Here is a 26,462-nt window from a genome sequence, read left to right as displayed (position 1 = left end):
ATCCTCCCTCCCCTTTTTAGGAGGGTTAAAGTGGGCTATAAGAAAGGGGGGTTGATGCCCTACTGTACCAATCATAGGAGCCCCAATCATCTCCTTTAACTAACTCCTTCTTTTTAAGTCCTTTTCCAAGCCATTTATCCGGTCACTGTATACCTTTCCTCTGGAGTACCTGTACTGGACATCTGCCACAAGGAGGCACCAGCCATTAGCTTGGCTGCCTCCTCCCCAAACCCAGCTGGGTTCCCGGACATCTTCCAATGCCCTCTCTTATATCAGCCAAAAACAAGTCTGAGACATGAACCCTATCCTCCTGAAATAACTCTGGTGCCCCATATACTATGCCAAGATGTGAAATTACTGCCCTTCCTATGGTCCCAAGAAATTTGGCCACCTCCATGTTCACATATCTCCTTGCCTTGTCCACCCTGGGGGGCCTCATGGCTCCCCATCAGACCCTGCAGTGAAATATCTCTGACAGTACAATTTTAACTCTTGGAAAAAGTTCAAGGGTCAGCCTCAAGTCCCTCCTTGTTCTGAAATTATTTCCACCCCTTTACATGTTCCTAAATCATTTTTCCCCAAGGTGTACTGCAGTTATATCTGGTGGATGCTGATGGGTCCCCATAGCATTCAGCAGTGGTATCAGCTGATCCCATAACATGCTCCTCTTTCCATGCCAACTCAGTATTGCTTCACTGCCGAACCCCAGTTGTGAACCCTCAGACAACTTGGACGCACTCCTATGCGTTCAAAAAACAACACTGTGCCTGCAGATCCACACCACTGACTGCACAGCTGGTCATTCAATATCTGGAATGAGGTTACAACAAATTAATGTGACTTACAATGTTATACCAATAAAATAAAAACCAGCAGGATCTTATTAAAGGGAAAAAGGCAAAATACCACATTTATTGTGAATACAGAAATAATCATAGTAAGCAGTTAGTTATAGCTATAACATTCCATTCAATCTCATATTTACACAGAGAGAGAGAGAGAGAAAGAGAGAGGTTCTGCAAGGTTGTTATCATAGTTACCAGCCTTAGAGTTGCTTATGCCAAGCCACTGGCCAGGTGGCCTGGACATGAGGAGGGAGCAAAGCCTTGTCAGATACTCATCTGATGCTCCTGGAAGTTGGTTTGCAGAATCAGACCCAAAAGTTCTCACTTTCTAGAGTCCATTTTTATAGGAATTTCTTCCTATGCCAGTCTATGGGAATTGCTTCATCATGCTGTTGCTGAATCAATCAGCAGATAGCACATTCCTGACGGCTCCATGCTGCTAGCTGTTATCTTGTTCTTTGGTACTCCCATTCTTGAGGCTGTTGGGTGGATTCCAGTCTGCTCTCCGGGGGTCCTCTGGTTATTTCCACTTGACGCCTTCTTCAGCCGATGGACACTGGATTCTTAGGCAGGCACCTCCCTGATCATTCAGTTATTATCCACACCAAGCATCCATCCACATACATCCTCTATCTCTATTTTAATCACAATTGTTAATACAACAAAAGGGCGGGGAGTCTCTGGATGCTGTTTCTGTTGTTACAGAGTATTGCTTTGAGTCTCTCTCTGTGTGAATTGCTTTGAGAACAGACTTGCCTTAGAATGTACTAACGCAATTAGCAGCTTGCAAGTTTCACACATAGAGGGAGAGAAACAGTACCAAAAACCAAGAGACCTCTTAATTAGTAATACCCTGGAATTTAAACCATGGGGAATCAAACTCATTTGTGATTTTAATACAGAACTTCTGTAATATGATCCAACAACTGGAGTGAGCCCAATGAGGCTTACATCTTGCCAACTTCTCTGAGGAAGCTCATAGTAGGAAGGTGATATCGAAGGGGGGGGTTCAGCTGTTGTGACCTGCACTGGATGTGCCATGTTTGTCTTTCTTCCACAGGACAGAAGTGACTTTGTCTGTACAAAGTGCAAGCTGGTCTCCATATTGGAAGAGAAGATTGAAGGTCTGGAGCAACAGATAACGACCCTGCGTTGCATACGAGAATTTGAGGTTTTTCTGGACAAAAGTCAGGATATGCTTCTACAGGCACAAAGCTCTAAAGATTTAGAGCAGGTTGCACAGCGGAGCCAAGAGGCCAGTGAAGAAGCTTGGCAACATGTGACCTCCAGAAGAAGAAGGGGGAATGTCCGGGTTCCAGCAACGCAGACACAGATAACTTTCATGTTCTCTCCACAGGTACCATTGCGGAGAGTGGACCAGATGATATGTCTAGGGGGAGAAAGCAGAAGGAGACTCCGCTAGTTGGAAGGCATGAGATGCACTGTCCTGAGATTGGGGGTTCCACGACCACCACTCCCAAGAGGAGGAGGCGGGTGGTGGTGGTCGGGGACTCTCTCCTCCGGGGGACTGAATCCTCTATCTGCCGCCCTGACCGGGAAAACCGAGAAGTCTGCTGCTTGCCAGGGGCTAAGATTCGCGATGTGACGGAGAGACTGCCAAGACTCATCAAGCCCTCAGATCGCTACCCCTTCCTGCTTCTCCACGTGGGCACCAATGATACTGCCAAGAATGACCTTGAGCGGATCACTGCGGACTATGTGGCTCTGGGAAGAAGGATAAAGGAGTTTGAGGTGCAAGTGGTGTTCTCGTCCATCCTCCCCCTGGAAGGAAAAGGCCTGGGTAGGGACTGTCGAATCGTGGAAGTCAACGAATGGCTATGCAGGTGGTGTCGGAGAGAAGGCTTTGGATTCTTTGACCATGGGATGGTGTTCCATGAAGAAGGAGTGCTGGGCAGAGACGGGCTCCATCTTACGAAGAGAGGGAAGAGCATCTTTGCGAGCAGGCTGGCTAACCTAGTGAGGAGGGCTTTAAACTAGGTTCACCGGGGGAAGGAGACCTGAGGTAAGTGGGAAAGTGGGATACCGGGAGGAAGCACAGGCAGGAACGTCTGTGAGGGGAGGGCTCCTGCCTCATACTGAAAATGAGGGGCGATCAGCAGGTTATCTCAAGTGCTTATATACGAATGCACAAAGCCTTGGAAACAAGCAGGGAGAACTGGAGGTCCTGGTGATGTCAAGGAATTATGACGTGATTGGAATAACAGAGACTTGGTGGGATAACTCACATGTCTGGAGTACTGTCATGGATGGATATAAGCTGTTCAGGAAGGACAGGCAGGGCAGAAAAGGTGGGGGAGTAGCACTGTATGTAAGGGAGCAGTATGACTGCTCAGAGCTCCGGTACGAAACTGCAGAAAAACCTGAGTGTCTCTGGATTAAGTTTAGAAGTGTGAGCAACAAGAGTGATGTAGTGGTGGGAGTCTGCTATGGACCACCGGACCAAGGGGATGAGGTGGATGAGGCTTTCTTCCGGCAACTCACAGAAGCTACTAGATCGCACGCCCTGGTTCTCATGGGTGACTTTAATTTTCCTGATATCTGCTGGGAGAGCAATACAGCGGTGCATAGACAATCCAGGAAGTTTTTGGAAAGCATAGGGGACAATTTCCTGGTGCAAGTGCTAGAGGAGCCAACTGGGGGGGAGCTTTTCTTGACCTGCTGCTCACAAACCGGGAAGAATTAGTGGGGGAAGCAAAAGTGGATGGGAATCTGGGAGGCAGTGTTAGAGGGCTTATTCCTTCACCCACTTACTTCCCTGGTCCTTCTCGCATGAACAGAGAGCAACAATACCCGAAGTCCAAAGGTGCAAACAATTCGATGTTTATTGGGGTGAACTTCCAGCAAGCATGATTCCAGTTTCCTTCCTTAGTATCCTCCTTCCCAGCTCTGACACCACAGAGCCTTACACCTGTGTCCCTGTTCCCATTCCTACCCTTAGCCAAACATGATTCCAACTTCCTTACTCCCATTCCCTGTTCCCATTTTAGCAAAACATGATTCCAATTTTCTTACCCCCATTCCCTGTTCCCATCTCCCCCTTTAGCAAAACATGATTCCAATTTTCTTACCCTCATTCCCTGTTCCCATCTCACACACCCACATGCCCACCCACACCCACACCCACTCACTTCCTCATTGACTACAGATTATATAGTAAAACTTGAGTTCTGCTTAGCTATACCTTAACCAATCATTTTCCTGAAATTTAACTAACCAATCCTAACATATTGTAACATGATTATGTAACCAATTATATCCCACCACCTCAATTAGTTTACACCCAGCAAAATTAATTATACAGCAGACAGGAACAATCACAGAACCAGACAGAGATTATACAGACAAACGACAGCAAAGTGGGAACTATAATGACAAAACAATACAGAAGTGAGGATTTCACATCCCAGCTATTGATAAGTGAGTTCTTGCCAGACAGGATGCTATCAAACTAAGTTTCCTTTTACATTTTCTAGGCACTTCCGTTTCTCTGGAGGTGATAGGAATACAATCCTGTCCTGATAGTGCTTAACAGCCCAATAGCACCTTATTTCAATGTGACTAGTTTGGAATGTGAGGATGTGACCGTTCGCTTCCCAGTTTATGGCTGCCTCTGCTGCTTAGCCAAAGGCCTGAGCCTAAGCACAGGGCCACAAACTGTCACAGTAAGAGAAGGCCCTTACACTGGCAGACAGTGGTTTTGATTCTTTCTTTTATACCTCTATCACTAGCCAAGTGATAAGAATACACCTAAATTCTTAGAGTATAGGCCTTTACAGACAGGCCTGAATATCTATATCCTAACAGGCAGTGACCATGAGTTGGTTGAGTTCAGGATCCTGACAGAGGGAAGAAAGGTAAGCAGCAGGATACGGACCCTGGACTTCAGGAAAGCAGACTTCGACTCCCTCAGGGAACGGATGGCTAGGATCCCCTGGGGGACTAACATGAAGGGGAAAGGAGTCCAGGAGAGCTGGCTGTATTTCAAGGAATCCCTGTTGAGGTTACAGGGACAAACCATCCCGATGAGTCAAAAGAATAGTAAATATGGCAGGCGACCAGCTTGGCTTAACGGTGAAATCCTAGCGGATCTTAAACATAAAAAAGAAGCTTACAAGAAGTGGAAGGTTGGACATATGACCAGGGAAGAGTATAAAAATATTGTTCGGGCATGTAGGAATGAAATCAGGAGGGCTAAATCGCACCTGGAGCTGCAGCTAGCAAGAGATGTCAAGAATAACAAGAAGGGTTTCTTCAGGTATGTTGGCAACAAGAAGAAAGCCAAGGAAAGTGTGGGCCCCTTACTGAATGAGGGAGGCAACCTAGTGACAGAGGATGTGGAAAAAGCTAATGTACTCAATGCTTTTTTTGCCTCTGTCTTCACTAACAAGGTCAGCTCCCAGACTGCTGCCCTGGGCATCATAGCATGGGGAGGAGGTGGCCAGCCCTCTGTGAAGAAAGAAGTGGTTCGGGACTATTTAGAAAAGCTGGACGTGCACAAGTCCATGGGGCTGGACGAGTTGCATCCGAGAGTGCTAAAGGAATTGGCGGCTGTGATTGCAGAGCCATTGGCCATTATCTTTGAAAACTCATGGCGAACGGAGGAAGTCCCAGATGACTGGAAAAAGGCTAATGTAGTGCCAATCTTTAAAAAAGGGAAGAAGGAGGATCCTGGGAACTACAGGCCAGTCAGCCTCACCTCAGTTCCCGGAAAAATCATGGAGCAGGTCCTCAAAGAATCAATCCTGAAGCACTTACATGAGAGGAAAGTGATCAGGAACAGTCACCATTCACCAAGGGAAGGTCATGCCTGACTAATCTAATCGCATTCTGTGATGAGATTACTGGTTCTGTGGACGAAGGGAAAGCAGTGGATGTATTGTTTCTTGACTTTAGCAAAGCTTTTGACATGGTCTCCCACAGTATTCTTGTCAGCAAGTTAAAGAAGTATGGGCTGGATGAACGCACTATAAGGTGGGTAGAAAGTTGGCTAGATTGTCAGGCTCAACGGGTAGTGATCAATGGCTCCATGTCTAGTTGGCAGCCGGTGTCAAGTGGAGTGCCCCAGGGGTCGGTCCTGGGGCCGGTTTTGTTCAATATCTTCATAAATGATCTGGAGGATGGTGTGGATTGCACCCTCAGCAAATTTGCGGATGATACTAAACTAGGAGGAGTGGTAGATACGCTGGAGGGCAGGGATAGGATACAGAGGGACCTAGACAAATTGGAGGATTGGGCCAAAAGAAATCTGATGAGGTTCAATTAGGATAAGTGCAGGGTCCTGCATTTAGGATGGAAAAACCCAATGCACAGCCACAGACTAGGGACCGAATGGCTAGGCATCAGTTCTGCGGAAAAGGACCTAGGGGTGACAGTGGACGAGAAGCTGGATATGAGTCAGCAGTGTGCCCTTGTTGCCAAGAAGGCCAATGGCATTTTGGGATGTATAAGTAGGGGCATAGCGAGCAGATCGAGGGACGTGATCGTTCCCCTCTATTCGACATTGGTGAGGCCTCATCTGGAGTACTGTGTCCAGTTTTGGGCCCCACACTACAAGAAGGATGTGGATAAATTGGAGAGAGTCCAGCGAAGGGCAACAAAAATGATTATGGGTCTGGAACACATGACTTATGAGGAGAGGCTGAGGGAACTGGGATTGTTTAGTCTGCAGAAGAGAAGAATGAGGGGGGATTTGATAGCTGCTTTCAACTACCTGAGAGGTGGTTCCAGAGAGGATGGTTCTAGACTATTCTCAGTGGTAGAAGAGGACAGGACAAGGAGTAATGGTCTCAAGTTGCAGTGGGGGAGGTTTAGGTTGGATATTAGGAAAAACTTTTTCACTAGGAGGGTGGTGAAATACTGGAATGCGTTACCTAGGGAGGTGGTAGAATCTCCTTCCTTAGAAGTTTTTAAGGTCAGGCTTGACAAAGCCCTGGCTGGGATGATTTAATTGGGGATTGGTCCTGCTTTGAGCAGTGGGTTGGACTAGATGACCTCCTGAGGTCCCTTCCAACCCTGATATTCTATGATTCTATGAACAACCTGAGGTCTCACATACGTTCGGTACACTTTCTAATGCCAACAGCCGATTGCCTGAATTGCCTCTGCTCCCATACCTAGCTCTGCTGCTGCTGTTGCTGCCCTGATTCTGAATGAGTGGGAACCAAATTTGTGGGCTAGCAGCCCTAAACTTGTCAGTTCCCATCTCAATACCATAATGAATTGATATGTTGTGAGGGGACTCTTGTCACCGTGCATAAAAAGGGGCCTTTACCCCATCCCAACCATATCTCCACATAGGCCATCAAAGCCTGCTTGGAGCAGACTCCAGGCTCACTGCCCTCCCGGAGGATAACAGATTCACTCCAGCCTACTTGATCCTTCTTTGAACTTCACAAGTGTAATATCACTGAATGCATCACCCAGTTCCAAAGCTCTTCCTGTAGTGTCCCTACTGGACTGAGGTATTAGCTTGCTGATCCTGAAAGCACCAAAGAATGCTATCAACAACGCTGCCCTGAACAAGGCTGCCTCCTGTGCACGATGACATATGGCACCAGTGATCTGCACAAGATCCCTGAGCATGTAAACTGTGATGGGATGACGTGAATCTTCCCTGGGGCCACTGGTATGCAACCACCCCAGCAAAAACCTTAAAGCTAAAATCCACTGCAAGGATCAAGATAACCATTTAGCTTACTGACAAATGTAATGGCAGAAAGGTGATTCGAGATTGCTGAGGGTGCCAGGTGATGGGTTGCCAACGGCACCATGTACCACAGCACCTGTTCCTCTGTAATGGACCATATTGTTGTCTGGCCTTCCCGGCTCTGAAATTCCATGAAATCATTAACTTTTCTCATAGCTCTGCTACATGCGAAGAGCAACTGATCTCTGCACCACAGTGACCACCATCCATAGCACTAGCAGCATCTGCCTGGGTGCCTGGATGGCTCCTGGTGCCAGCTCCAGAAATCTGTGCAGCTGAACATGAGACAAGGCCTATGCTATGCCATTATCAACTCCAGTGAGGTGATTAAATAATCTGCATTTTCTGAAGCTTTCTTGGGGGCCAAGCCTCGGAGGGGAAAAATCCACACAAGTTCTCCACAGGCAACTGCTTGAATGGCCCTGTCACTCTACCCTCAATTCATTCCTGTGGAATCATTGTCCTGACAATATAGCCAGACCCAGCCCTTGACTTTAATTATTATTTGATTTAATTATTTATTTTTATTTTAAACATAAAATGGATCAGAAACCCCCATTTAACCCTGCCCCACAAATCTGCCCCATTGGCTTAGCTGGGGTAGTCCCACAAGAACACCTTAAACACCTCCAGCTTAACTGGAAACTGTGCCCTTGCCTATTTCACTGCTTTCAACACACCCCCTGTGCCTGCTTATATTCTGTCCCCCATACCCCATTCCTGCCAAGCCAAACCTGCAGGTGGCATTTTCTCTGCCCTTCATCCTGTTTCCTCCTTGGGACCTCCCCTCACCATTCTGGCATGAATGTACTGTATGAGCCACCAACACATACTTTGCAAGCATGCCTGAACTTACAGATGCTGCAAAAACAACCACTATCATTAAATGCCTAACAAAATATGGAACCCAGGCCCCTGCCGGGCTTGCCACTGAATGAACACGCCACTGTCCATGTGGGCACCAGGTCACCGTGGCGTCTGCCATTCCAACCACGACATATGATGTGGTATGTCCCACTGATTCCCAGTTTGTTTTGCCTCCCTCAATCTAACCTGCTCATCATAATGAAACCAAGACATGCCCCTGAATGTATTATATGCCCTTCTGATTATATCCATATATCTAAACAAGGCTGAGCTTCTCCGTGGGTAAGCTTCAGCTATAACACCTGCATTGATAAGGAAGGCAGCCTCACAATTTTCCCTCATTCTATGGACCCTTGGCTGCTTGGGCATTTCTCTGTTCTGTTTACTCAGTCGCTAATTACTGACCACCATCATCTCCGTGTGCAACAGTGATAATATTGCCATGTATTCTTCGAGAGATGTCCTTGTGGGTGCTCCACTCCACGTGTTGGTGTGTCCCTGTGCCTTCGCTCAGAGATTTTTACAGCAGTACTCATACTGGTCATGCATGCGCAGAGCCTGCCCCCCAGCTCTGGGTGTACCTTAATAGTATGTGTGTGCGACCGGTCTCCTCAGTTCCTTCTCTACCGTCCTGGCCTGAGAAGGAGCTCAACAGACTCGTTAGATAATTTCTTCTCTCCCTTGTTCAACTTGTTTTCCCTCTTAGTTTAGCTTACCAGCAATAGTTAGGTACCCTTTTCCCTTCTCTTCTCTTTTAAAAAACAAACAAACAAAAATAAAACATTTTTGTTCCTGTCAGCGCAGCTGCTTCCGACATGCCTGGCTCTCCAGGTTCTAAGTGCTGCTCTAACTGTAATGATGCCATCCCTCTTTCAGATGTATTCTAAATGTATTAAATGTTTGGGGGAGTCCCACATCCCCTCAAAATGTGCCCACTGCAGCAAGTCAAAATCTAGGGCATGCAAAGACAGGGAGCTACAGCTAAAACTGCTCCTGCTGTAAAAATCTCTCGGACTCTGCTGTACGCCGCAGCCCCCCTGCTTCAAAGAGACAAAAGAAAACTTAAAAAAAAATCAGTCTCTCTCACCCACAAACGGTATTCTCAGGGACAAGCCTTCTCCAGATATTGCTTCTCTCCCTGCGCTCCCCTGGCTGAGTACCTTTGATGCACCGGGCTCCTCCGACGCCACGCGAAACCCGCCTGTGACCGTTGCAGTCACACTAACCTCCAGTGCTGAGGCTTCAGGCTTTCAGTTGCCTGCCTCTCACACGGCACCATTCGGCACCACAGTGAAAGTGGTGCTGATGCATACCAGCCTGCCTGACCCCCCACAGGCTCCTCTCACTCTCCCGGCACCGTCAGCCTTTGAACTAGCCGAAAGTGACAGAACACTTGGGACACAGGTGCAGAGGAATCCCTTCTCACAACAAATTCCTCTCGCTCAGCCCTCCCCTCACAGAGGCACTGCGGCACCGCAATTCACACACTCAAGGGACCTCCTGGTGTCACCTATGTTGCAATCACACCTGCTTCTCTCCAGCAAGGTCTGCACAGCTTTCCTCCAGTGATGGGGAATCTGGGCTGCAGGGAAAATTTTCACCTTATCAGATCTCCCGTCCACAGACCCCAGTCAAGAGTGGTCATAGAAAAGTGCCTCATCCTACTTCCAGGGTCCTGCCCCATGATGCGTGAACCCCTGGATGGCATCACCCATACCCTTCCCACCACAGTGGCAATATTGGGCTCCATGGGCTCCTTATACTCAGGACCACACTCATTATACCAATGCAGCCAGGTGTGAGACCTGCTCAGTACCACCAGCTGACGACCCTGCCACTGACTCCAGACACCAGGCAGCCCTGTCACTACCGCAAGAGCAAGCACGGCCTGCCTCTAACCCGGTAGAACCAGTTGTTCTGCCTGATGAAGCATTGTTTCCTCCTCCTCCGACGTCTTCGCACGACTTCTCAAAATTTCAAGACTTGTTTAAAAGAGCTGCCAATGAGCTATGAATTAACCTGGAGGAAGTTCCTGAACAACAGCATGAGCTAACTGACATTCTGCAGCCCTCTTCTTCTAGAATTGCATTACCTATCAACGCAGCCCTTTTAGAACCTGCCAAGGCCATTTGGCAAACCCCGGCTGCAAGCCTGCCTTCCTGTAAGAGAGCGGATCGAAAGCACTTCATTCCTTCCAAGGGCTCAGAATTCCTTTTTACTCACCCAGCGCCAAACTCGCTGGTAGTAGATGCAGTTAACCAGAAGAACAAACAGCAATTTCCCCGATCAACCCCTTCCGACAAGGATAGTAAGCGATTAGATCTGCTCGGACGTAAGTTATACGCTGCTTCCACATTGCAGTTTCGCATTGCTAATTATTCAGCCATTCTAGCAAAGTGCAACCACAAAAATTACAATAAATTCATGGACTTTATTGATCACATTCCGGAAGAAAAGAAACAACAATTTACAGCCATAATTTCTGAGGGACAAATCATCTCCCACACTGCTCTTCAAGCTGCCCTTGATGTGGCAAATACTGTGGCACGGTCCACTGCCACAGCAGCCGTGATGCGCCGAGGGTCATGGCTCTCGTCCTCTTCCTTTCCCTGGGAGGTCCAGAGTACCACTGAGGATCTCCCCTTCGACGGTGAAAAACTATTCTCCTCCACCACAAATGATGTACTCCACTCCATGAAGGACTCCAGAGCAACTCTCCAGTCTCTAGGAATTCAAATCCCTATGACCAGAAGACGACAATATAGCTATCAGCCTTACCAGCGACCACACTACCCCACATACACCCAGCAATTCCATAGATCTCACGAGCAACAGCGACAATAGCAACGCCGCCGTCCCAACTCCTCAGCAGTGTCTCAACCCCCTCTGACCAATAAGCAAATTTGAAGCCTTGGTCGAGGGTATAGAAAACAATATTCCCACTTCAGCGCTTACACCCCTGCCCCTATTTTTGGTCACTGCCTATGCCCATTCGCCCATCAATGGTGCAATATTACCACTGACAAGTGGGCTTTAGAGGTCATCACAGTTGGCTATTCTATCCCTTTCCTCTCCCAGCCTCCCACCCACCCACCCTCCTCGTCCCTCTTCAGGGACCCCTCTCACAAGCAACTGCTCCTCCAGGCTGTACAACATCTCCCTCAATTGGGGGCAGTGAAAATCATGCTTGAACAACACAGATGGAAATGTTTCTACTCCCATTACTTCTTAACAGAAAAGAAAACCAGGGGATGGCAACAAACAAATTTATCAAAAAGCAAAAGTTCAAAATGGTTACCCTCACCACCATAATCCCAGCGCTGGAGCAGGGTGATTGTTGTTCAGCCCTCAACCTACAGGGTGCTTATTTTCATGTTACTATTCACCCAGCCCACAGATGTTGTCTTCGTTTTACATTCGGTTCGACACATTTTCAGTGCAGAGTGTTGCCCTTTGGCCTATCTACCGCCCCCCAAGTTTTCTCCAAACTCCTAGCCATGGTTACTGCCCACCTCAGGAAACAGGGGATTATAATATTTCCCTATCTCGACAATTGTCTCCTCAAAGCCTCAACACTTGATGAAGCTCTTCGATCCACGTAGCTTACCATCACATGCTTTCTTTGCCTTGGCCTGCAAATAAACAAAAACAAATCCACCTTATCTCTACCCAACAACTGGAGTTCATGGGCACGCACCTTGATTCCTGAACAGGAATAGCATCTCTCCCGCTCGATCGTTTCAACACCATAAAACTCCTGGTTACAACAGTCCCCAGATCACTGCACGAGACTGCCTGCAAGTATTAGGCCACATGGCCTCGTGTACTTTCGTGGTCAAAAATGCACGCCTATACAAGAGGTGCTTCCAAGCTTGGTTGGCCACATTTTACAGATGGAACATACGCACTCTAACCAAGCCTCTATCCATAGCAATCAGAGTCAAAGACTCCCTCCGATGGTGGACAGTTCCCTCCAGCCTCTGTTCAGGAGTCCCTTTTCTCCAGGATTCCCCATCACTCATAATGACTACCGATGCATCCCTCACGGGATGGGGAGCGCACATGTCCCACCACACAGCCCAGGAGCTATGGTCTTCCACTGAAGCCTCCCTACACATAAACGTCCTAGAACTGCGAGCCGTACGCAATACCTGCCGTCACTTCCTCCCATTTATCAAAACCAATATGTTCAGATAACGACAAACAACATCGCAGGCATGTTCTATGTCAACAGGCAGGGAGGGGCTCGATCTCACTCGCTTTGCACAGAAGCCATGAAGCTCTGGAACTGGTGCCTCACAAACGACATCTGGATAGCAGCCACCTATCTTCCTGGGGCCCTGAATACCACCGCGGACGAACTAAGCAGACGTTTTCCCTGGGATTACGAATGGGAGATAAATGACATGATTATATGCAATATATTCCACGTTTGCAGCTATCCAACCCTGGACTTCTTCGCAACTGCAAAAAACAAGAAATGTCCCGAATTTTGCTCCAGAGAGGGATTGGGCAAACATTCCCTAGGAGATGCATTCCTGATATCATGGGCTCAACACTTAATGTATGCTTTTCTTCCAATACCGGTTCTCCACAGAGTTCTGACAAAGATACGGACAGATGGTGCCACAGTAATTCTGATTGCCCCATCGTGGCCCAGACAACCATGGCTTCTGTTCCTCACCAGAATGTCAATTCACCCATTGATTTCGTTGCCCCTCTCTCCGGACCTCCTATCGCAGCAACACGGCCGATTTCTTCACCCTAACCTGTCCATGCTTCACCTCAAAGCTTGGTTCCTACAAGGTTTTCCCAAAACGAACTAGCATGCTCTGAACAGGTTCAAAGAGTGCTCCTACATAGCAGAACACAATCTACTCACATCACCTATCTCCGAAAGTGGAAGCGATTCACACAATAGTGCTCAACTAAACAACTTCCTCCTACTTCTGCACCTTTTCCACCCATGCTTGACTATCTATTAGACCTTAAGCAATCTGGCATTTCTTTCAGCTCCATCAAGGTCCACTTAGCTGCTATTACAACCTTTCATGACAAGATTGACGATACCTCTGTTTTTGCTCATCCAATCACCAAGTGTTTTCTCAAAGGGCTCCAGTCCCAATACCCGGACATTAAACCTCCTACCTCTCCGTGGGACCTTCACTTAGTATTATCCTGATTAACTCAACAACCATTCGAGCCCCTAGCTCCCTCTTACACCTCTCTATGAAAACAGCATTCTTAGTGGCAATCACCTCTGCCAGACGTGCAGGAGAAATAGCAGCTCTCATGGTGGACCTACCGTACACACTATTTGTTAAGGACAAGGTTACCCTCCAACTACACTCCAATTTTTTCCAAAGGTGCATTTGTCATTCCGTATCAATGAGCCGATACACCGACCAACCTTCTTACCTGAACCACGTGCAAACTCTTTTGAATCCACAGTGCATATGTTATATGTACACAGGGCTTTGTCCTTCTATTTAGATAGAACAAAGCCCTTTAGAAACTCTTCCAGACTCTTTGTCTCCATTGTGGAGTGCTCCAAAGGGACACCTATTTCTACCCAGAGATTTTCAAACTGGATTTCTGACTGTATCCGACTATGCTATCAAATAAAGAAAGTTACGCCTCCAGGCGGCATCAGAACTCACCACAAGATCTGTGGCTACCTCCGTGGCTTTTCTACGCAAAGTTCCTCTGGCTGACATCTGTAAAGTGGCCACTTGGACTTCTGAACACACATGTGTTAAGCATTATGCCCTTACTCAAGGCCCTCTCTCTAATACACGATTAGGCAGAGCTGTATTATCTACTGCATTCCTGCCAAATTCAAAGTCCATACCTCCTTGAGATACATTGCTTTTAAGTCACCTGGAGTGGAGCACCCACAGGGACATCTCTCTCTTGAGGAGGAGGTTACTCACCCTGTGCAGTAACTGACGTTCTTCTAGATGAGTGTCCCTGTGGGTGCTCCACTACCCACTCTCCTCCCCTCTACTTATCATAGAATCATAGAATCATAGAATATCAGGGTTGGAAGGGACCCCTGAAGGTCATCTAGTCCAACCCCCTGCTCGAAGCAGGACCAATTCCCAGTTAAATCATCCCAGCCAGGGCTTTGTCAAGCCTGACCTTAAAAACTTCCAAGGAAGGAGATTCCACCACCTCCCTAGGCAACGCATTCCAGTGTTTCACCACCCTCTTAGTGAAAAAGTTTTTCCTAATATCCAATCTAAACCTCCCCCACTGCAACTTGAAGCCATTACTCCTCGTTCTGTCATCTGCTACCATTGAGAACAGTCTAGAGCCATCCTCTTTGGAACCCCCTTTCAGGTAGTTGAAAGCAGCTATCAAATCCCCCCTCATTCTTCTCTTCTGCAGGCTAAACAATCCCAGCTCCCTCAGCCTCTCCTCATAAGTCATGTGTTCTAGACCCCTAATCATTTTTGTTGCCCTTCGCTGGACTCTCTCCAATTTATCCACATCCTTCTTGTAGTGTGGGGCCCAAAACTGGACACAGTACTCCAGATGAGGCCTCACCAATGTCGAATAGAGGGGGACGATCACGTCCCTCGATCTGCTCGCTATGCCCCTACGTATACATCCCAAAATGCCATTGGCCTTCTTGGCAACAAGGGCACACTGCTGACTCATATCCAGCTTCTCGTCCACTGTCACCCCTAGGTCCTTTTCCGCAGAACTGCTGCCTAGCCATTCGGTCCCTAGTCTGTAGCGGTGCATTGGATTCTTCCGTCCTAAGTGCAGGACCCTGCACTTATCCTTATTGAACCTCATCAGATTTCTTTTGGCCCAATCCTCCAATTTGTCTAGGTCCTTCTGTATCCTATCCCTCCCCTCCAGCGTATCTACCACTCCTCCCAGTTTAGTATCGTCCGCAAATTTGCTGAGAGTGCAATCCACACCATCCTCCAGATCATTTATGAAGATATTGAACAAAACCGGCCCCAGGACCGACCCCTGGGGCACTCCACTTGACACCGGCTGCCAACTAGACATGGAGCCATTGATCACTACCCGTTGAGCCCGACAATCTAGCCAGCTTTCTACCCACCCTATAGTGCATTCATCCAGCCCATACTTCCTTAACTTGCTGACAAGAATACTGTGGGAGACCGTGTCAAAAGCTTTGCTAAAGTCAAGAAACAATACATCCACTGCTTTCCCTTCATCCACAGAACCAGAGTTCTTCAGAGTTGGGGTAGCCTCTGTCGTAGAGAAGGAACTGAGGAGACCAGTTGTGCACACGTACTATTAAGGTACCCTCAGAGCAGGGGGGCAGGCTCTGCGCGTGTGTGGCCGGTACAAGTACTGCTGTAAAAATCTCCGAGCGAAGGCACAGGGATGCACCAACACCTGGAGTGGAGCACCCACAGAGACACTCATCTCAAAGAACATCAGTTACTGCACAGGGTGAGTAACCTCCTCTTCACCTCTCAGGATTTTATCCCTAGTAGTATTGAGAGGATGAACTCAGTGACCCCGGCATAACCCTATTCAGGACTGACCGTTGTGGCACCCTCATTGCCCTGTTACCCCTCGGCTATCCGCAGAACAGCAACGCTATCCCATGAAGTTACAGTCCTTGACAGTCGAAGAGCAGAAAACTTCCCAGTGCTCTCCCCCACCCCTGCTGAGGGCCCCCACACCAGTGCAGGGGGTCTTCCCCACCTGCCTATTTGTTTCCACAACTTGTGCCCTCCCTATGCCTCTGTCACCACCCTGGCAAGATACCTCTCCTGTGAGTGTCCCAAGGCATTGCAACAATTGCAAGTTAGCCTGTTGCAGCTGTGCGATACCATGAGCCTCTTTACAGGGGTGTGCTCACCAGATGAGCTGATACAGCTTCTAAGACTCCCAATCCTTGCCCCAGTGGTCCATTCAATTCCCCGTCTGGTCCATCCCCATTTCCCCCCCATGTAAAGCCTCAGAGGAACCAATAGTGTATGGACTCTGTGCCGCACTGAGGGCCCCGCAATCCACAACTATGGCCACATCGTGTGGTAGGGGCCCACCTGTACCACCTGTCCTTGCAGCCTCTGCCCGATGCAGATCCAAGCACCCCGCAATCAGGAACCTCTGTCTGTTGTTGATTCAACTCACCTTTGCCCTCAGTGCCATCTCCTGCAATCACCTGAGTCAAACATCTTGGTTCTGGCTGACCCCTTACACTCTGTACACCCTGTAATGCTGAGAAAACAACCTCAGATGCAATCACCCTGACAACTTGCATCAAATCCTCAGCAAATGCAGCGAGCTCATTTGTGTGGGTGTTGGCTTCATTTGGAGCCCCGCCCCTGCTTCCATAAGCCTGGGGGGCTGCCCTTGATAATTAAACACATTACCGCGGGCTCCACTGGTCCCTCACTCTTGTTGTGAGGATCCTGCCCCTGGCTTCCCATGGGCCCCACAACTCTGCTCTGTCTGCCCTGGGCAGGGTTTGATTGCCCCCCTCCCTGTCCCAGCGAGACCAACCTGGAGGGAGAAGTGAAATTCCCCCCTGCTATCTCCTGCTCAGAGCAGGAAAACTTGAAACCTGATTCCCTACATCTATACCCACAGCACAGCTGCTACAAGAGGGGCCACATTCCCTCTCCTTCCCATCCTTGGCTCTAACCCGGGAACAAAATCCGACCTGGGGATGCCTCTCTACCCTTGGGGCTGCCTCTGTCAATTCCCCCTCCCCTTCTGGAGCTACTTTCCTCTGCCTGCCTTGCCCTACCCAGACCAGGGGAAGGTTGGGGTTTGGACTAGATGACCTCCTGAGGTCCTTTCCAACCCTGATATTCTATAATTCTAAGAGGGGAAACAACCATTCCCCATTCTGCCACCCCCATTCTCACGGTCCTTTTCCCACATGGAGCCATGCTGAGACATGCCAAAGTCCTTCATTCCCTGCTGCTGCCTCAGCCTGCTCCATGTAAAAGGGGCTTCATTGCACAGGCTGCCCCTTTTAAGCCCTCCCGCCTATCTGGATTCCAGGGATGAATCAGTGTTGCCCCTTGTCTCCTTTTGCAGCATTTTGACCTCTCTCTAGCCATAAAGCACTGTTCCCTTCATTCAGCCAGAGAGACAAATTCCCCACTGCTTAAAGGTACGGTATGTTTAAACTTTGCCAGATCTGAAGAATTTACATGGGATCAGCAAAAGGCACCTCCCGACCCTAGAGCTATCTCTCTGTTTGCAGCAGGCCTTTGAAATTTAGTAGTGGAGGTGTTGGACCTCTTAAAAAGAAGTTGCAAGAATCTTCTATAATGAAAATGTTAGGCAGCCTGAATAGAAGGGAAAATACTCATCCTATAATAGCAGCTAGATGCAAATTCTTGTTGAATCTGTAACAATAAACTATCTTTCTAATCTTACCTTTCTGATTATTATAACTTTTATTGACCGCCTCCCACCCCATCTCTTGCCCATCTAGTTCATCAAATGTTTTTGATAACACCTGGGGGGAGGGAGGGTAAATTGGCTTTTGTGGAGGATCCTCATCACTTTATGCTCCCATGGCTAAGGCTCATTCTCCTTTCTACACTAAGATTGTTCAGCTACTAGCCTTGCCCCTGGCTGACTCAATCGTCTCCACGCTTGGAAAGAAAGATGGGGTTATTGATAATATACAGAAAGGGTATGTCAAAAGGTCTGAAAACAACTTTCTAGTGGATGAGCAATTTTTATCATAGTCTACTGTGTTACATTAGCACTTTTTAACGTTAGAAATTGTTGTCTTGCTTGAGTGCAAGTAAATGCAATATGTTATAATGCAATCAAACATTACTGCTTCTGTGTCAGCCCTAAAACTGAATCAGCTGCTCTGCTTATCTGGCCTTATGGTCCATGAACGTGGAGTTTTGAATAGCGCATCCTGGCAGCCTAAAGAATTCAGATTTCCTGGGAGCCTGCACTCACTCCTCAATGCCACTGTATCCAAAAGTTTGGATTACTCTTACTGAGAGACAAGGAGCCTTGGAGGCTCCTTGTCAGCAATAACTAGGGTGCCCAGATAGCAAGTGTGAAAAATCGGGACAGAGGGTGGGGAGTAATTGGCGCCTATATAAGACAAAACCCCCAAATATTGGGACTGTCCAAATAAAATTGGGACATCTGGTCACCTTAGCAATAACACTAATTCTGAATAAAGAGATTGGATCTCAGAATGGAGCAGCAACTGTGTGTGTGAAAGGGAAATTATGCCACATCATTTGTCATGATTGCAGGGTTAGCTGTACCTGTGATCCCTCACTCAATGCTACCGCTTTCAAATGACAGGCTCAGTAAGAGAACTTCTCCCCACTTTTAGACTGGCTTTACAGGTTACAGAACCCCTGGTTTCTCAGCATTTGTCTCCAGCTATCACTTTTCCTTAGGGCACTGTGATCAGTGGTATGTCAGAACAACTTGTTCAAAACAATGTATTTATTTATCCACAGGAACATAGTAATTAGAGAGAAAAGGATCAAAACAACAAAAGGCTTATACTCGTATTGTCTTACCTGAAGCTTAGCATTTCCTCCCTAGATTTAGGTAGGCCCACCTTATCCTAGTACCCGCTCACATTTGGGGACCGAGGCTCCATCTGCTTTTCTACAGACCCCACTTCTCTACCTCTGTGCATTAAGGATGCACTCTTGACAGTTTCCAAGTTCTTTGTTTAAGGTTTCCTACCTGAAGGGCCCTTCTCCTCTCCCAAGCTAGGAGTTATTGTACCCCTCTTACACAGAGATAAAATTTCAAAGGCCTTTACATCTGTATTGTCAGGTAAGGACTGGTGATTGGCCTACCTCCAGCCATTAAATTTTGTTCCTCACTTTGTGCAAAAACTACCCAGGACTGTAGCAGACAGCATGGTAGTAATCAAATAGACAGAGGTACACATAATAATCATACAAATAATATAGATTAAATCTGAGCACCTTATATTTTTTTAAATAAATTTTATTCACCATATCCCTGATGAAGTGCTGATGATGATCTGCATGGATTTCTTTTTTTTTTTTAACTTTTACCCCAAGAGGAGCCACATTGGTTTTATCTGACACTAGATAGAACTACCTTTGTAGTTCACATTATCCTTTAATCAGCTAGATGGATCACTACTGGTGGATTCAGGGTTCTGGCCCCCTCCTCACCCAGCCTAAGCACACTGCTTATGTATTGCTTCCAATCCTTTCTGGTTCCAGGCTTGGGGTACGAGGAATCAAACTACTAAGCTGTAACTCTCATGTTTGTAATGAAGAGCTAGGCCATCTCACTGGATCCTTTTTAAAACTTAAATGAAATATTCTAGCTATAGAATAAAAATACTGTTCAGGCAAAACATAATTTATTTACATAATACATATTTACAAGATTTTGGAAGTAAGACTTGAAATAGAGCCAGTGTACTGCAATAGATTCAAATGTCCAGAAGGTGGCACTTGAAGTATTTCCACTGTGGTGATAGCAGGAAACATTAGGTAAATAATGCAACTTTGCCTCCCTGGAACTTGTTATAGAAATGAGACAGCTGTACATTGTTAATGCTGTTCTAAAAGGAAAAGCCTTAATGGCTGTATGCTTTTGCCCAAACCATGTGAAGCGCCCGTTGCTGTAATACTGCAGTGTTAACCAGAATGAATTCAAAGGTTGCAAGCTCTCATTCTTTTGAGATTTGATGCCTGTCATGGGCGCCTTCTTTTCTTTGAGGCTTTGAAGAATAGGGTTTAAAACTTGCTGGGAAAGAAGATATCCCGTGCCTGCTTTTGCATCAATTTTACCCCCTTTCTGTATGTTTTTTTTCCCAGAGTTGAACATTGACTTGTCATTCTGGGAGTTCTGATGATGCTATCAAGCAATCATACTTTTTGTCGTGGTAGCTCTTTTAAAATGTGTCTTACAGTTTGGTTTAAATGGTGTCAACACAGCTTCCACCTGACTAACCACCTGATCCATAAATAGATCTGATTTTTTTTAGTGTGAACCACTATGAGTAGAATTGAAAAATTGATCAGAACTCTGTTTGTAGCCTCTACCTGAGATTTTCTTTTACTGAGTAAAAAGCTCAACAGAAAGACAGTCAGCAATTCTGTTAATGCCCACACAGAAGCGTGCTGTTTCACTCACCTGCATTTAGCTGTTTGAGAACACGAAGCTATAGCCAGTCAGTCTGACCTGTTTTATAATGGACCAGAATAATATATGCCCCCCCCAGTATAAGTGTGTTTAAAATATTTTAAAATAATTAAATAAATAAAAAAGAATTTATTTTTTTTTAGCCTTTTATAAGAGAGAACTACTAATCTCAGGTCTTGAGAAATTACTTGGAGCAGCTAATTCTTCAAATATTCAGCTTTAAAAAATGACTGTTGTAAATTTTCCTTCCTCTTACAGTGGGTAAAAAAGTCCTAATTTTTTTTGCAAATATGTATATTTTAAAATCTCCTTCATGAAATTGCACCCACAGCTCCCCATACTTGGATTCACATGTTATGAAATGCAGATCCCAGCATGAGTCCATGGAAGAAATATGGGCTCAATCCTGTAAGATGCTAAGCACCTGAAACCAATAGTACTGCCCATGTTCTTACTGTAAAGCATCGATCCTTCTGGTCAAGGTTAGTGGCCTAGGCAGAGACATTCACATCCTGGAAGTGACTGCATGGCTGTATGGGTACTGTCAGCAGGAGGACTCAGTTTCCTTGACCATGGGATGCTGTTTTGAGAAGGACTGCTGAACAGAGATGGTGTATACTATCAAGGAAGGGGAAGAGTATGTTGAGATACAGACTGGCTAACCTAGTAAGGTGGACTTTAAACTAGGTTCAGTGGTCGCAGGGGACTAAAGCCCCCAGGTAAGTCCAAAACATGGAGATGTGGGTGAAGGGTCAGAATCTTAGGGGAACATGGGCAATTGTTGTAGCAGATATGAGGGGAAATCGATTGAACATCTTAGATGCCTGTATACTAATGCAAGAAGTGTGGGGAATAAACAGGAACAACTAGAAATACTAGTGAATAATCACAATTATGACATAATTATCATCATCAGAGAATTGGTGGGGTAATACACATGATTGGAATGTTACTATAGATGGGTACAGCTTGTCCTTCCTGAATAGGCAGAGGGAAAAAGGAAGATGCTGTTGGCTTTTGTATCAAAGATGTATACACTTGCAATGAAATTGAAATAGAAGCAGGAGGCAGACCAGTTGAAAGTTTCTGGGTAAGGATAACTGGTAAAAAAACACCACCTCCAAAACAAAACAAAAAACAAGGGTGATGTTATGGTAGACTACCTAACCTGGAAGAAGGGTGAATGGAGCTTTTTTGAACAACTAACACAAAATCATCCAAAGCACAGGACTTGGTGATAGGGAATTTAGCTTCCCAGATATCCGATGGGAAAATAATACAGTAGGGCACAGATTATCTAACAAGGTATCGGAATGTGTAGGGGACACTTTATTATTACAGAAGGTAGAAAAAGCGACTAGGGGAGAGGCTGTTCTAGATTTGATTCTGACAAATGGGGACAAACTGGTTGAGAAGTTGAAAGAGGAAGAAAGTTTGGGTGATAGAGTTGGAATGGTAGAGTTCATGATTCTAAGGAATAGTAGGAGGGAAAACAGCAGAATAAAGACAATGGACTTCAAGAAGGCAGACTTTAGCAAACTCAGAGAATTGGCAGGTAAGATCTCATGGGAACAGGTCGAAGGCGAAAAAAGTGCATGAGAATTAGCTGTTATTTAAAGAGATATTAAGGGCACAAGAGCAAACTATTACAATACATAAGAAAGTTAGGAAGTATGGTAAAAGACCACCCTAGCTTAACCAGGAGGTCTTCAACACCTGAAACTCAACTAGGTCAAAATCCAAAGATAAAAAACAACACAAGAATGTAGGAAAAAAATTAGAAAGACCAAGGCACAAAATGAGATTAAACTAGCTAGGGACATAATGCGTAATAAGAAAACATTTTACAAATTACATTAGAAGCAACAGAAGGACCAAGGACAGGGTAGGTCTATTAAGAGAGAGACGACAACTGAAAAGTGTCTCAATTTTCACCAGAAAGGTTAGCAGTGATTGGATGACTAACATAGTGAACATCAATGTAATAGAATAGGATTTGAAGCTAAAATAGGGAAAGAACAAGTTAAAAATTAGTTGGGCAAGTTAGATGTCTTCAATTTGGCAGGGTCTGATGAAATACATCCTAAAATACTTAGGGAACTGGCTGAAGAGATCTCTGAGCCATTAGTGATTACCTTTGAGAACTTGTGGAGGATTGGGGATATACCCAAGGACTGGCAAAAGGTACTATATTTGTCCCTCTCTAAAAAGGGGAATAAGGACTATGCAGGGAATTGTAGAGCAGTCAGCTTAACTTTGGTACCTGGAAAGATAATGGAGCAATCAATTTGTAAGCACCTAGAAGATAGTAAGGTGATAATTAACAGTCAACATGGATTTGTCAAGAACAAATCATGCAAACCCAACCTAATATTCTTCTTTGACAGGACAACAAGCTTGTGGATTGTGAGGGGGAGTGAGCAGATGATGTGATATATCTGTACTTTTGTAAGACTTTTGATATTGTCTAACACAAGGGTGGGCAAATTACAGCCCACGAGCCATTTTAAGCCTGCTTGCGAGCTCCAGCTGGGGCCCTGGGTTGGGAGCCGCACCCCGTGGTGTGGCTCCACTCTGGTGCTCCAGCTGGGGTGCCGGGTTGGGAGCCACACCATGAGGCTTGGCCCCGCTCCGGTGCTCCATTTGGGGCGGGGGCTGCACCACGCGGCTCCTGGAAGCAGCTGCATGTCCTCATTCTGAGGGTCGAGGGCCGCTCCATGCGTAGGAGCCAGAGAAGGGGCTGCTTTCAGGAACCCCTTGAGTTAAGTGCTGCTCAGAGTCTGCACCTCTGAGCCTCTACCCATGCCCCAACCCTGCTGTCCGAGACCAGAGCACCCTCCTACACCCCAAACTCCTCATCACCAGCCCCACGTCAGAGCCCGCACCACCAACCAGAGCCCTCAGCCCCTCCTGCACCCTAACCCCAATTTTGTGAGCGTTCATGGCCCGCCATGCAATTTCTATTCCCCAATGTGGCCCTCAGGCCAAAAAGTTTGCCCATCCCCATTCTAACGTGATCTTCTCATAAATAAACTAGAGAAATATAGCCTAGACAAATCTATTGTAAGGTGTTTGCACAACTGGTTGGAAAACTGTATTCAGAGAGTAGTTATCAGTGGTTTACAACCAATCTGGAAGGACATACCAAGTGGAGCAATAAGGATGGTCCTATATCCAGTTCTGTTTAATATCTTCATGAATGATTTGGATAATAGCATAGGGAGTGCAACTGTAAAGTTTGTGGATGATACCAAGCAGGGAGGGGTTGCAAGCACTTTGGAGGACAGGACAGCGGGTCCCTGGTATACATCTCCCCATTATCCATTGTTTCGCATATCCGTCGCTCATCAATAGGAGAACATGTTCCGATTCACGTCAATACCAAATGCATATCCGTCATTTGCATTACTGTCCCGATGTGCATAGCCATTGTTTGCAGTATTGTACTGTAAGTTGAAAACGATGGATATGTGGATTGGGACTGATGTAAATCGGAACACATTCTCCTATTGATGAGCGACGGATATGCGACAGATATGCATAGCCATGGGTGGGCCGCGGCCCACCTACTTAACATCCAGGCTCACCCCATCCCCCAGTCCTGGCTCTGCTTCTGCCCCAGCACTTACCCCACATCGCTCGCCTGGCCCTCCTGCTGGGCAGCGGGGTTGGGGCGAGGAGGGATTCCAAGCCCCCAACCCCCGCTTCCCTGCTGGGCGGAGTGGGTCAAGCCCCCGTGCCCTGATCCTGCTCCCTTGCAGGAGCACCAGACAGGCAGAATGGGACAAGTCCCAAGCACCAGGCAGGAGGGGGAGCGGGGGGACAGAGTAGGTGTGGGTCCAGGGACACACATTTTTATGGGAGCCACTGGCCAGACCATCTAGCACTCCCCCACCCCCCTTCGCAAGGCCAGCTGGAGCAGGGAAGAGGCAGCCAGATTGCTCCTATCCCTCTGCCCCCCCATCATTGCCCACCCACCCGGGGCCCACCCGAGTGTGCCCTCCTGTCTACGCCACTGCTGTACCAGTGGGTCCCTGGTATATGTCGTTTCAGTATCTGTTGCCTTTTTCAAGCACATAACCCCGACATACACCGGGGACCCGCTGGATTAGAATTCAAAATGGTTTTGACAGACTAGCAAAATGGTCTGAAATAAATAGGATGAAATTCAATAAGGAAAAATACCAAGTACTATATTTAGGAATGACTAATCAATTGCACAAATACAAAAATAGGAAATGACTGCCTAGGATGGAGTAGCATAGAAAAGGATCTAGGGGTTACAGTGTATCACAAACTAGATATGAGTCAACAATGTAATACTGTTGCAAAAAAAGGGAATATCACTCTGGGATTAACGGGAGTATTGTAAGCAAGATATGAGAAGTAATTCTTCCACTATACTCCGTGCTGATAAGGCCTCAGTCCAGTTTTGTGTATTGTGTCCACTTCTGTGCACCACATTTCAGGAAAGATATGAACAAATTGGAGGAAGTCCAGAGAAGAGAAACAAAAATGATAAAAGTTCTAGAAAACATGACCTACAAGGGAAGATTGAAAAAATTGGGTTGTCTAGTCTGGAGAAGAGAAGACAGAAAGGAGACATAAGTTTTCAAGAACATAAGGGGTTGGTAAATTGATCTTAATGATGGAGGACAGGACAAGAAGTAATGGGTTTAAATTGCAGCAAGGGAGATTTAGGTTTGACATTAGGTAAAAGTTTCTTAACAGTAAGGGTAGTTAAGCACTGGAACAAATTATCTAAGGAGTTTGTGGAATCTCCATCACTCGAGGTTTTTAAGGTTAGACAAATACCTGTCAGGGATGGTCTAGATAATACGTAGTCCTGCCTCAATTCAGAGGATTGGATTAGATGACCTATCGAGGTACCTTCCAGTCCTACGTTTCTGTAATTCTATGTCTCTAAGTGCTTTGTTGATTCAAGGGCAACATGCTCCCAGCACCTTGCAGGATTGATCCTTATTAGAATATTTGTACAGCACTCTGAAAATGCAGGGACTGATTAACCTCTGTGTGGCTGATGTTTTATGCCATTGTGATGCCACTGAAACCAATGAGATTACACGTACATAAAGCTGGAGTTATTCACTGATGAATCAGGCCCTTGAAGTGCAATGTAACTGCTAAGTAATAATGTTGTTGCTGTTAGGATTCCATTTACTGCTTGCTAAGCAGAGGAGGATGAATAATTCATAAAAAAAATAACAAGAACTTTTTTGTGTTTCTGAACTGATTGTAAGCAGACCATCATTTTTTGACTTCATTTGTTATTTGCAATGATTCACAGAAAGCCCTATAGAATTTAGTAGAGAACGATATCCCTACTTATAGAATTCCATGGGTTAACTATAAAAAGAATATATTTTTCTGTTAAATTTTAGAGGTTTAGTGTAATTTCTATAAATCTTTCTTCATCTTCAGTAGAACTTTTTTGGATTAATCCCTGTTACATTATCTTGCACTTCTCTGCAGGATACAAGGTGACTCTGATTTTCACACAGAAATCTCTTCATACCACTTTCGCAGAATAAATTGCTCTCATTGACCACATGTGGGCCCCCTGCGTGTAGAGGTGCTATAAGAGCTCTAGACTAATCTAGTTTCCAGGACCCAAGATATGAAGTCATGTCAGAGGTGGCAGGCCAGTGCAGGGAGGAGTGGCTGAAGTGCATTGCATTATGGCTTCCTAGTAGCCATGGGAAGCAAAACATAAATCAGAGCAGCCCTGATATTTCCTCTGGAGTTGGGCAGGCCTCTGAGTCTCCACTGAGTCCCTGCTCCATGTGTAGAAATGGAGGAACTGAGAATCAAGGCCGGTAAATTACTGTTGCCTGATTGAATGAACAGAACTCTTCAGATCAGGTTTC

Source organism: Eretmochelys imbricata, chromosome 5 (assembly GCF_965152235.1).
Source record: "Eretmochelys imbricata isolate rEreImb1 chromosome 5, rEreImb1.hap1, whole genome shotgun sequence".
Taxonomy (NCBI): Eukaryota; Metazoa; Chordata; order Testudines; family Cheloniidae; genus Eretmochelys; species Eretmochelys imbricata.
The sequence above is the reverse complement of the archived record's forward strand: the minus strand, read 5'-3'. Positions refer to the sequence as shown.